This window comes from Leucoraja erinacea, chromosome 15, assembly GCF_028641065.1.
Source record: "Leucoraja erinacea ecotype New England chromosome 15, Leri_hhj_1, whole genome shotgun sequence".
Taxonomy (NCBI): Eukaryota; Metazoa; Chordata; class Chondrichthyes; order Rajiformes; family Rajidae; genus Leucoraja; species Leucoraja erinaceus.
In genome coordinates, this window is record NC_073391.1 from 37,141,488 (window position 1) to 37,155,783 (window position 14,296).

The following is a 14,296-nucleotide window of genomic DNA, read 5'->3' on the forward strand; positions in this document are numbered from 1 at the left end:
CTTATCCTTAAGCTGTGACCCCTTGTCCTGGACTTCCCCAACATCGGAAACAATCTTCCTGCATCTAGCCTGTCCAACCCCTTAAGAATTTTGTAAGTTTCTATAAGATCCCCTCTCAATCTCCTAAACTCTAGAGAGTATAAACCAAGTCTATCCAGTCTTTCTTCATAAGACAGTCCTGACATCCCAGGAATCAGTCTGGTGAACCTTCTCTGCACTCCCTCTATGGTATGCCCCTGTCCCACTTAGGAAACCTGAACGGAAACCTCTGGAGACTTTCAACTAGCTTCGCAACCAGCTTCGACTAATAAATTACCGATTTTAAAAAACGGCAACCTATTTTTAGTCGCAGCCGGTTTTGAATTTTTTGAAATAATCGCCAGAACATAGAAGAAGCGGAAACCACTTTCGACCATTAGGGAGACTGACAAAAACCTCCAGGCACCGCAAGGAAACCTTGGGTGGGGCGCAAAGTCTCCAGAGGTTTCCGTTCAGGTTTCCTAAGTGGGACAGGGGCATTAGGGGGTTTAAAATGTTGGTCTGAGTCAATAGTGCATTCTTCACAGGGACAAAACAACACATTTAAAAATCCATATACAGAAATAATCATTCCTTCTTTCATTGCTTGCTTTCATTTTGTCTGGTGAAGCATTTACATCGTGACCAGTAGCTCTTCACTTCTAAGGGAATGATCTCATTGTCAGAAAGCTCTGTAATCCAGAGCTAACATTAACATTTACATGGAAATGCAAAGATATTACAACTCAGAAACTGGCTGTTCAGGTCATCCAGGCTGCGCCCGCATTTATATTGCTTGAGGGCCAATCATTCTGAAGAGCTTTACCCATACGTTTTCATATGGCTTCCTTTCCTTCTTTATTCCATTTTCCATCAGTCGCTCTTTTTCACCATCCAACTGTCGAGTCTAATTTTGAATGTTGCCAGTTTTACTAACAAGTGAATTCTAAACACATATTTTGCTTATACCTTTTCCTCCATTCCCCTCATTCTGGTTTTTCTGTTACTGAAAACAGTGCATGTGTGCATATCCAAAAAAATCCTTTTATGATTGATCTTGTTACATGCAATTTTCAAGGGGAAAAGCACCTATATTTCAATGGTTTCTATGTTTTAAAATGTCCTTATAGCACAAATTATGTTCTCCCAATATCTCTTCCATGGCTGAAAACAAATACCGTACAGCCCTGTAATTACTGGAATCTTATATACCGGTAGAAACAAGCTTATCATTATCTCTTGGATTTACTTTCAAAATCTCATCAGACAGAATTTAGAATTATGTTTCTAACTGGTTTTGTTAACTTATCAATTTGCAAAAACAGAAGCAGATGCATCTAAAAAGCTTTTGCAGGGACTTGTGCATCGTCCTTTGTAAAACTATACCCTTCAGTTTATTTGCCTAGACAGTTGTTCACCTTCCCAAAATGCATCAACAGGTGGCAGAGGGGTGCCATCAGTAGAGCTGGTATCTCCCAACTCCAGCCACTTGGGTTCAGTCCCAAGTTCTGGTGTTATCTGTGAAGAGCTTCACATTTACCAGGTGGGAGTTCTCCGATACCTAGAGGTTTCCCATCCACATCCCAAGTACATACAGGTTGGTAGGTTACGTAGTCATTATATATTGTCCCCTGGTATAGTATGGGTGGAAGAATTGAAGCCTTACAGCGCTTGAAGCTACGGAGACCCGGGTTCGATCCCGACCACGGGTGCTGTCTGTAGAAAGTTTATACGTTTTCTCTGACATCTTTGGTTTCCTCCCACACTCCAAAGAAATGCAGGTATGTAGGTTAATAGGCTTGGTGTGCTTGCAAATTGTCCCTAGTATGTGTAGGATAGCGTTAATGTTTGCGGGGTTTGCTGGTCGGCGCAGACTTGGTGGGCCGAAGGGCCTGTTTTTCGCGCTGTATCTGTATAACACAGGGAAAATAGGTTACAGAGAAAATTAGTGGAAGAATGGGCCATCTGTTAGCATTTGGGACTATCATTTGGAGACCAAATGGCCTCCGATGGTTGCAAGTGTAATATGGAATAGTTCACTGACTGACATTAGCAGTGGTTTAGGTAAGCAGAAGAAAGCCTTGCTTACTTTGTGAAAGCTTACTTGTTTGATATATCAATCACCCTCCGTGTCAAAAAGCTGCCTCTCAGGTTCCTATTCAATCTTCGCGATCCCACCTTACACCTATGTCCTCTGGTTCTTAATTCCCCTATCCCGAGTAAAATACTTTGTGCATTCACCTATCTACTCCCCTCATGATTTTATACACCTTTATATGATCAGCTCTCTGCCTCCTGTGCTCCAAGGAATACAGTCCTAGCCTGCTCAACCTCTCCCTATAGCTTAGGCCCTCAACCCCGGCATCTTCCTTGTAAATCTTCTCTGCACTCTTTCCAGCTTAATGACATCCTTGCTGTCGCAGGGTTACCAAGACTGGTCACCGTACTCCAAATGTGGCCTCACTAAGTCTTCTAACCTATAACATAACATAGCAACTTCTATACTCAGTGCTCTGACTGATGACGGCCAATGGACCAACAGCCTTTACCTGTGACACTACTTTCAGGGAAACTGTACTCCTAGATCCCTGCTCTACAACACTCCCCAGGGTCCCACCATTCACCGTGAAGGTCTTGCCTAGTTTGATTTCCCAAATTGCATCACCTCACATTTATCCGAATTAAACTTCAATGGCCAATCCTCATCCTCAAGATCCAACCGTAATCCTCTCATAATAAAGGCCAAGTTCAAGTTGAATGCTTGTGCTTTTGGGGTCAATTTCGCAGGAGTCGTGGGAAGTAATAAACAAGATTTGCAACCTATGAGTGCAATTGTATTAATTGTATTAATTTATGTACATTAGTTAATGTAACTAATGTAACAGTTAATGGCCAGCAAAATTTGCCATTAAAAGAAATGGCTCTCAGCTATGAGCAGGTCAATCTCCAGAAATACATAAAATCCCAGCTTATCGACATATTTACCTCCAGGATGGCTAAGAGTATAGTACTGAGATCATAACTTAGGGAGAGAATGTATTACAGGTTGCGGGATCAACTCCTCCTTTCATTTCCTGAATTGTATGCAGTTGAGCCCCAAAAAAGACATCCGCATGATTGAATCTCTAATCTTATGACTAAGATGGCGGATTGATTGCATTCAGAGCAGTTGGGAGATTCCTTCGTGATGGGAGCCCTATAAAGATGAATAACACGGGGCAGACACTGGAAGATTTGATTCAAACAATTTTAAATGTGATGGGCATGCTGAATAGAAGCAATGGGATGTTTAAATGATACGAAGAGAAAAGAAACAAGAATATCATAAAACATCTGAAGCCAAACGCCGCAGCAAAGAAAGATCCAGGAAATACCACTGTGCCCAAGGTGAAGCAAGTAAATAAAGAGTAATATTGGTCTTACATAAATGAGTCAATTTATGATGGGGATGTCGGAAAAGAAGAATAGACTTCTTGGAAGCATATGGTGCAACAAAATCGTAAAAACCAACTGTTTCAGGACTGGGTGAAAGATGGTCAAGAATGTAAACACTTATCTCCTATCTATTTCTACTCTTTCTCTCTCTCTCTCTTCTTTTTTACTTCTTTTCCTCACTTTTTCTCTCTCTTCCTTTTCTTTTTCACACACTATACATCACATATTTTTCTATTCTCTGTTATCTAGTCTCTCTTTCTCTCTTTCATTTAAAAAAAAATGAATCTGTACATAGAATGTAACATGCCAACATATATCTGGCACCTGAAAAAAGGTACCACAGTATTGTACTTACATCTAATAAATACATTTTTTTTTTAAATCGAAGAATAGGCGGGAGACTGAAGGCCAACAACAAACAGTAAACATTCTGAAAGAATACTTCCTCCAACTATTCCACCACAGGAGACATGAACACCAGGCAAATGAAACTTAACCAATTAAAATCGGTGACTTCATTATTGATGATTCGGAAGGGCCTAATAATCCAAAAGGGCTAAAAGCAAATAAATTCTAGAGCAGAGGTGAGCAAGCGACAAGGGGGAAGATAAGTGAGGCAATAATAATCATTGAGTGCTATTTAAGAAGGTGAGAGAGGAAAAGCTGAGAGTTATGGACCTCTGCCTCGCAAAGGTTGTCAGGAAATTACTAGAGTATATAATTATGAATTGAGTAACTGATTGGAAGGAGTCTAGGCTGTGGCTCAACAACTTGATTGATTTTTTTGAAGCAAGATCAAAGGAGGCAGAAATGATCACAATCTTGGATTGAGAAGGAGAGACGAGTTAGATATCAGAGTGCTTAACTTGATGAAAGCCAAGGGATACCAGAATGAATAGGCCAGGGTAGACTTTGAAATTAGATTGAAAGGTTTCCATTAATAAATAGATCTCGATTCCCCACCAATGTATTTCCCACAGTGAAATAAATACATGAGACAAGTGATCCATCTGTGGATGACTATGGCGGTTTGGAAAAAACATTTGATATTTTATCTCGGATGGTTTTCTGTCCGAGGATCAGACGATCTATAAATAACCAGTTATGAAAATAGTCATAGGAGGAAACAAAAAAAGATTCAGGAGATGGTGACCAAGAAATACAATAAAAGAATGCAGAAATTGCCAAAACCACATTGTAAATATGGGCCCCATTGAGATAATACAGAAGAAATTATAGTGAAGAATTATGAGCCAAGTGAGAGATTAAACATGGATTGTATATGTCAACTGCAGAACACACAACAAATGTGGCAGAGATGGGACTGAGAATTCCATGGGTTGAGGATAAAGTAATTAATATTATGACAGAGAAACTTCTGGAGAAATCAGTATAGTAATTGCAGGAGTGCACTTATGACGGCAATCAGGAGGAATAAATGAGGACATGAGCTGGATCTGGCAGGCACAGTGGTGCAGCGATAGAGTTGCTGTTTTACAGTGCCAGAGACCCAGGTTCAATCCTGACTACAGGTACTGTGTCTCCAAAGATGTGCAGGTTTGACGGTTAATCTGCTTCGGTTAATTATAAATTGACTACGGGTGCTGTCTGTGTGGGGTTTCTACGTTTCCCCTGTGACCACGTGGGTTTTCTCTGGGTGCTTCAGTTTCTTCCCACATGATTAGAGCTAATGAACGTTGGGCAAAATTGCAGCGAGAAAACAGTTCTCCTACGACAGTAGGAGGTCGTAGATAAGTCGTAGCAGGTTGTGATGCTAGTCGTAGGTACTCGTGGCATCAAGTAGGTCGGGGCGTTTTCTAGCATGAGGAAAAATGTCCAGGAGTAAAAAATGTCGTGAATTAGGTCGTGAAAGTGGGACAGCCCTATTCAAGGAATCACAATTCTCCTTGTCATACGACTGGTGGAAACTCTTGCCAAAGGCAAATGTAAGCATCATCAGTAACCCAATACCACTCTATCGCCATTGTTCAAAAGGAATTCCATTCAATTGAACCAAGAAAGAAACAAATCCCAAGCAAAACATTCTTCTCACATTGCTTCTGCTGACAGGTAGCCCGGCAAAAGAAAATATAATAATATCCTTTCTGTTTATGATTCTTAACATTCCTAACACTAATTTGTTTTAATTTTCTCTATCAGAGAAGGACTCCTTTGTAAGCACATGATCAAACAACTTCCTGTGTCACGCAAGACCTTCCTGTCATGTGATACATCACTTCTGACAACATGCATTAATTAAGCAATTTAAGACATTAAAGGGCCTGTCCCACTTTCATGACCTAATTTCTGCCGAGTTTGCCCTTGACTCATTCTCGCAGCATGGTCGTCACGAGATCGTAGGAGGTCGTAGGTAGGTCGTAGCAGGTCATGATGCTGGTCGTAGGTACTCGTGGCATCAAGTAAGTCGGGGCGTTTTCTAGCCTGATGAAAAATGTCCACGAGTAAAAATGTTGTGAATTAGGTCGTGAAAGTGGGACAGGCCCTTAACTATTACACCAGCGGTTAGTGTTAGTGTTTTTAATGTTAGTTGCGCATCTTTCCGAAAATGATTCAAAAATTAAGTAGTAAGTATACACATCTAAACTGTTGTAAATTATATATGAAGTTATTACCATCTTCCACATCACACCACAAACAGTGAGTTGGTTCAGCTCGTAACTGGCTGGCTCCCATTATCAGTCTTTGGAAAGCAGGACTGAGTGGTACACATTCGTCAGTAATAATGTGTAACCCCCAGTCTCTGTGACTACGGCTTTTAGATTCAATTGCAAACAAAGTTTCACATGGCAAGCCAGTGATCAGTGGCTGTGTGCCCACTTCCCCTGCAGCCTTAAAGCCCTGTCCCACGGTACGAGTTCATTCCAAGAGTTCTCCCCAGTTTGCCCTGATTCGAACTTGGAGATTTACGGTAATGGCCACTCGTCGGTACTCGGGGCTCTCGTGGACATTTTTCATCATTTTGAAAAATCTTCACGAGTCTTCCCGTGCTTACCTGCTGTTAGCGAATCTTCCCGAGTACCTGCCATTAGCGCTAAGAGACGTCTCCGAGCTCCAACGTAACCGCTACGTTCATTCTCCGTGCTTACCACAAGTTTGATTTTTTTAAAACTCAGGAGAGCTCTTGGAATGAACTCGTACCATGGCACATGGCTTTAACATGTTTCAATCAAAGTCCCTCTCTTAAGCTCAGCCGATCAAGCGCAGCATGTCCAATCTTTCCTCATAAGACATTCTGCCCAGTGCAGATATCAGCCAAGCAATTTTTATTTAAAACAAACTTAACAAAGTTATTTAAAACAAACATTAACAACCTTTCTTAAATAAGAAGTCTAACATTGTACACAGTACTTCAGATGTGATCTTACCAATGCCTATTGAACTGAGGCGTAAATTCACTATTTTTGAAATCGGTTCCCCTAGCAGTAAATGAGAATGTGCTCTTGACTTTCCTGATTACTGGTTGCGTCCTGATCTTTTGAGAACCATGGACTGGGACCCTCAGATCCCCTTGCACCTCCTGCTCGCTCTCATGTGGAAATGGCTTCTCCACATCCACTCAATCAATCCTTTTCATTATTTGTAGGAGCGTCATTCGGCTTCTCTATTCGAGAAAAACTAAAGGAACCTCAGCTTTCCGTCGTGCCTGATCCTTATAAACTTCGGAACTCCTCTAAAGTAGTTCATCTTTTTCTGCACAACCTTTGTATCCCCATCATAACATGGAGACAAGACCCAAGAACAGTCTGCAGCAACTCACACAGAATCTGCAACTTAAAGTCAACTCGCGTGCATTTAAAGAGCACAAAGCTGACAAGTTTTTGGACTCATTATTGTCCATCAACCAACTCTTCATGTTGTCATTTCAAGCGAAGTTAACTTATGGGAAAGGGGGAGAAACTTCAGAATCTATCCTTTACCTTGTGCTTTAATTCAGCATGAAAATGCTTTATGGTCCTTGTCTAGGACAATGTCTGAAAACGATCCTTTCTTAACAAAAGGTAGCAATTGATATCTTATGTATCACTTAATTGGCCTGTGATCCGAGAATGCCATTTTCTATGAATTTTCTACACTAACCACAGTCAGTTCTTTGCAATTAAAAACATTTAAATGTCAAAAAATATGAGTTGCATATTGTCAAGGCCAGTGATAATGTCATGTATTCAAATATTGGCATCAGATTCTATGTGCTTTGCTTCCCAGTCTCCATGGTAACAACTGGAGGAGCATTGGGACTTTAAAAGTATTTAGAATGAAAGAGAGATAATTTGCACCATGGAGTGTTGCCCGTCTTATTGCTTGTGCTGGATCCTAGATTCAAGATTCCAGGACAACCAGCAATGATAAAAATAACTGCAAGGTCATCAGTTGATCAGCATTGATCTGGTCAGACACTGGGCAGACGTCTCTGGTTAAATAGAATAGAATAGAATAGTTTCTTTATTGTCATTGTAACATGGGCCATGTACAACGAAATTTAAAATGTCAGCCAGTCAGTGCAGCATTCAAACATTTCTAAAGCTAACGAAAACATCCACGGTAAAATAATAAAGATAAGCAAATAAATAAATATCACAGACAAAGCACGCATACACACCCAACCCTCCATCCTTCTGTCGATTTCACCGTTACCACAGTCCCTTAGTCTGTATCGCCCCTGCGTTCCTTGGCGGCTACATTTAGTGCTTTTATAGCAGTGGGGTAAAAACTGTTTTTTAGTCTATTTGTCCTTGTCCTTGTGGATCTGTACCGTCTGCCTGACGGCAACAGTTCAAACAGGGAGTGTCCGGGGTGGGAGATGTCCTTTATTATATTCTGGGTTTTTTTGGTGCAGCGGGAACTGTGTAGGTCCTCCAAGGTAAGGAGAGGGCAGCCGACAATTCTCTGGGCGTTGTCAATGGCCCTCTGGAGCGCTTTCCTCTGAGCCGCTGTGCAGCTGGTGTACCACACGCATACACAGTAAGTTAGTATGCTCTCAATGGAGCACCGATAAAAGGACAGCAGCAGCCTCTGAGTGATGTTGTTCTTCCTGAGCACCCTCAGGAAGTGCAGTCTCTGCTGGACCTTTTTCAGCAGCGCAGTGGTGTTCACGCTCCACGTCAGGTCCTCCTCAATGTGGATTCCCAGGAAGCGGAAATGCGCCACCCTCTCTACACAGTCCCCTCTGATGGTCAGTGGTACCATGTCCGTTTTGTTTTTCCTGAAGTCTATTATTACCTCCTTCGTCTTTGAGGTGTTGAGGAGCAGGTTATTTTCTTCGCACCACGCTGTCAGCTGCTCCACCTCATCCCGGTAGGCATACTCGTCCCCCCCGGAGATGAGTCCCACCACTGTAGTGTCATCCGCAAATTTGACAATGGTGTTGCTGTGGTGGGCGGGGGTGCAGTCATGTGTGTAGATGGTGTAGAGCAGGGGGCTCAGTACGCAGCCCTGTGGAGAGCCGGTACTGAGGCTGAGGGCCGTGGATGTGTGATGGCCCACTCTGACTCTCTGGCTTCGACCCGACAGGAAGCTATTTATCCACGTACAGGTGGAGTGTGGAAGTCCCAAGTCCCCCAGTTTGTCCACCAGTTTGTGGGGAAGGATAGTATTAAAAGCAGAGCTGTAGTCCACAAAGAGCATCCGCACGTAGCTCCCCCGCTGCTCCAGGTGAGACAGTGCAGCATGGAGAGCTGTGGCTACAGCGTCCTCTGTGGATCTATTCGCTCTGTACGCAAACTGGTGGGGGTCAAAGCTTCGGGGCAGAAGTGATGTGATATGACCCCGGACCAGTTTTTCAAAACACTTCATCACCACTGGTGTGAGTGCGACTGGCCGGTAGTCGTTGAGGCTGGAGATGTTGGTTTTTTTGGGCAAGGGGACTATGGTGGAGGACTTCAGACAGGGTGGGACAGTGGACTGGGCCAGAGACTGGTTAAAAATCCTTGTAAGGACTCCAGCCAGCTGGTCTGCGCAGTCCTTCAACACGCGTCCAGAGACGCCGTCCGGACCAGTAGCCTTCCTTGGATTGATGGCCCGCAGAGTGCGCCTCACCTCATGCTCCTCTATCTTGAGGGTTAGGCTGCTGTGGACCATGTGCTGTGATGTGGCTGTCTCGGGTGGCTCCACTTCAAAGCGAGCAAAGAAGTGGTTCAGCTCCTCTGCCAGCGAGGCGTCACCTTCAACAGCTCCAAGGTTGGTCTTATAGTTGGTGAGATACTGGATCCCCTGCCACACCTGCCTGCTGTTATTACTGTCCAGGTGGTCCTCTATCTTCCTCCTGTAATTTGATTTGGCCTCTCTGATGCCTCTCTTCAGGTTAGCTCGGGCCGTGCTGTATAAAGCCCTATCGCCAGACCTAAAAGCGGTGTTCCTCTCTTTCAACAGCGCCTGGACCTCCCGGGTCATCCAGGGCTTCTGGTTGGGGTAGACCCAGATCTGTTTGTCCACTGTGACCGTGTCCATGCAGTTTTTTATGTAGCACAGTACACTGTCTGTGAACACCTCCAGGTCCCGGTGTTCAAACACCTCCCAGTTGGTCCTGTCGAAACAGTCCTGCAGCTGCTGAGAAGCACCATCAGGCCAGGTTGTGATGGTCTTTGTAATGGTAGGAGCGGTTTTCCTGAGGGGGGCATATGCAGGAATTAAAAGCAGGGACATATGGTCCGACTGACCCAGGTGCGGTAGTGGTCTAGCCCTGTAGCCCAGCTTGATGTTGGAGTAGACCTTGTCCAGGAAAGTCCTGCAAGTAATGTCTGTTGCCCAGCCAGAAAATACAAACTCACTTCAACATCATACTTGAAAGGGGAAGTCGGAGGTCCACGTACCAGTTTTCATTATGTGGGAAGGAACTGCAAATGCTGGTTTAAATTGTTGAGTTATTGCAGCATGTTGTGTCTACCCGAGTGCTTTTGTCAGCTAATCTATCTGCCAGAGAGTTTGCTTTGCATTTACTCAAATTAAGAAATGGGGGAATTAAACGTGTAAAATCCAAGAGGATTAATTTTGATCAAACGCTTGCATTGAAATGTTCACTGCATGATCTGATTCCAGCTGTTTTTCCAAACATCACTCCGCAATATTTGAATTACCAATGGCTGTGTGAAAGATGGATTTCTGCACTAATAAATGATACAGCACAGGCCATGAATAAAGACCTTCTTTCAAAGCGTTCCGACTGTCCCAACCTGTACAATATAAATCTACTGACTGTGAGGCAGACATTGATGAGGCTGTACATTAATCTGACTGGGTTTTAAACTCTCTGTCGCCACCTGGTGGACCAGCAGATAATCCTGAACTAAAATGAACTCAATCACACCACTCAGGAATTTGGATTCACCAATACAAAGCAACTGCATAAGATAATCAGTTCAAACATTACCGCCACAGGTAACTGAGCTACAATAATGACTGGTAATGCAGTTGGGGAAATGTCTTCATCCCTCAGATACCAATTATTCCATCTCAGCTACCTTTTACATTCAAACGACCTGAAGACTTAAACCTTTAGAGATACAGCACGGAAACAGGCCCTTCGGATCACCGAGTCCACGCGGACCAGCGACCATTACCCTATCCTATCCTACACACTATCCTACACACTATCCTACACACTAGGGATAATTTACAATTTTACCAAAACCTACAAATCTGTATGTCTTTGGAGTGTGGGAGGAAACCAGAGTACCCAGTGAAAACTTACATGATTACTGGGATAACGTGCAAACGCCGTACAGACAGCACCTGTAGTCGGGATCGAACCTGGGTCTCCGGCGCTGTAAGGCCGCAGTTCTACCACTGCGCCACCGTACCGCTCCATTGTGCCGCCGTGCCTCCCTAAATGACCTCTTACAATTGTAGAGAAAAGGAACTGCAGATGGTGGTTGTATACAAAAAAAAAGACACAGAGTGCTGGAGCGACTCAGCAGGCCAGGCAGGCGGCATCTTTGGAGAACGTTCTCCAGATATTCTACCTGACTTGCCGAGTTATTTTTGTCTGCACTTGTCTATTTACATTGTGTATGTTTTGACAGTGACTTTAATTAAACTATACAAATTTAACCCCTTATATTATTCATGGAATAATTATATATTGAAGTTAGAGTTTATTCCACTTATAAGAAGTGTTATACAATCTGAGTGCATGGAAACAAATGCAAACATTATGATTGCCAACATTCTAATCCGAGCAACACTAAATAATGAATCAGAATTTAGGCTGCCCTCATCATTTCCTATCATTAGAAACTTTTTTTTAATTCAGGCTGGCAATATTAGGCTGGGAGTGGCGGCGCCTAACGGCAGCGGCTCGACTACAGTCGTCTGTCTTTTTTTATTTTTTGTCTTGTTAAATGTATGTCTTTGAGTCAGTTTTTATTATTTTTTTTAGCTGTGTATATGTGGGGGGTGGTGGGGGGGCTGTGGGGGAAACCGTTTTAAATCTCTTCCCTGTGCGGGGACCCGACTATTCCCTGTCGGGTCTCGGATGTCGTTGGGCCTAACATCGTGGAGCCGGCGGCGACCTCCGGCCGGGACTAACCTGAGGGCTCCAGTTGCAGAGCCTGCGGAACTGACATTGCGGAGCTGGCCAACTTCGGAGCGGGAAGAGCTGTGGTGGCGCGCGGCTGCGACCCGACTTTTGGAGTTCGGAGGCACCGGCCGCAGACCCGGTGGACGGGAACATCGGGAGCTCGCAGGTCCCTGGTGGGAGACCGCTTTTCCGAGCTCCGCAACGGCGACTTCTCCCGCTGGAATCGCGGGTTTAAGGACATGGAGCCGGGGCCTAACATCGCCCGGCGTGGCTTAAACGGCCTCAGGACTTACCATCGCCCGCCGGGGGCTTTAACATCGGAGCCCCAGTTCGCCTCGACACTGCAGTTGGACTGCTGAACCGCGGGAGAAGGAACAAAGGGAAGAGATAAAGACTTTGCGTTCCGTCATAGTGAGGAGATGTTGGAGACTCACTGTGATGGATGTTTATGTAAACTGTGTTAAGTGTGGGTCTTGGATTGTGTTTGTAATGTAAAACAAAAAACTGTAGAAATGGAATTTCGGTCAAACCCAGGTTTGAATGACAATAAATAGCATTCTATTCTATTAAGGTCATAAGTGATAGGAGCAGAATTAGGCCATTCAGCCCATCAAGTCTACTACACCATACAATCATGGTTGTTCCATCTCTCCCTCCTAACCCCATTCTCCCCATAACTCCTGACACCCATACCAATCAAATTAGTCATCAATATTATCATTCTCTTAACTCTTTGCTGAGCTCTTCCATTTCACACCCAGACAGTAATATCCACCTCCACCAATGTTCCTCACTAACTTTTCCCTGTAATCCATTCGTATACAGCTTCAAGTGTGAAGCTTTTGCACTGCGCATTGAAAAGTGGGAGAACAGCATTGCATCCTGAAATGAATCATACATCTCACTAGGCTGGTAGCATTTCTTTCAAACACTTAATGAGTCCAATCCTGCTGCCTTTGGGACATAGCCCAGAAAGGCCGCCCTTCAAGTACGGGGTAGACTGAAACCAAGAGAACTATGACAAGCCACAAACTAATTTCAATAAAGTAATGAGACGGGCAAAAGAGAACGAGAGCTGTTTGCTGTTTTCTCTCACCGCTGTGTTTGCATGGTCTCTGCTTTGCTCCTGTGCCTTGCTAATGACTCTACTCCACTTTGAGCAGAAATGACCCTGAGTTGTCAACATCGTTTCTCTTCTCAGCCCCTTACTGTACTCACTATAGACTCACAACGTTAACTCTGATCTAACTCTGTTTACAAGTTTGCAGGTGACACCACCGCAGTGCGCCAGATGACAAACAGTGGCGAGATGGAGTACAGGAAGGAGATAGGGAGCACAGTAACATGGTGTCAAGGCAACGACCCCATAACCTCTTTCCCCATGTCAGCAAGATGGAGGAGCTAGGAGAGGAAAATCATGAGAGGAACAGGTCAGGTAGATGCACAGGATCTCTTGCCCAGAGGAGGGGAATCGAGGACCCCAGGACATAGGTTGAAGGTGGAAGGGAATAAGATTTAATAGGAATCTGAGAGGTAACTTTTTCACACAAAGGGTGGAGGGTATGGAACAAGCTGTCAGAGGAAGTAGTTGAGGCTGGGACCATCCCAATGTTTAAGAAGCAGCTAGACAGGTACATGGATTGGACAATTTTGGAAGGATATGGACCAAGTGCAAGCAGGTGGGACTAGTGCAGCTGGGACATGTTGGCAAGTTGGGCCAAAGGCCCACACTGTATCACTCTATAACTCTATTGACTTCATGAAATGAGGTGGTGTACACTTCTCCAGTCAGCATCAGTGGCAGAACTGAGATGATCCAGAGCAAGGTTCCTAAGGATATGTATCATCAACAATTTATCCTGTGAATTTGGTAGCTTTTGATATTTCAAGCACATGTTCCTTCATTGATATTAATGACTTTAATTTTACTCTCACTGAACCTTTCGTTCAATACAGCAACACTACAAATCAGGTTGTGAACATCTATTTTTAAGGCTACAGCTGTACTGCCTGGTTTATTAGTTTATCAGTTCAGCAACTAATACACCGTCAAATTCTAAATCTCTTAAACCAGAACTCAACATTATTATTTCATGGCTTTAACTGCTCTCAGAAGTGAGGTCAAGTTAAATTGATACTGAGACCGAGAGGAGATTTTAAGAGGAACAACAAATTTAGTTAGAGACTGGCTTTTGGGATTGTTTTATCAGATAGATAGTTAGGAGAATTGTTATTGGTATTGGTTTATTAGGGGGCGCTGTTCTGGCGACAGCCATGGCAGCAGCGCGTCAGCCTTTCAATTTTATTTTT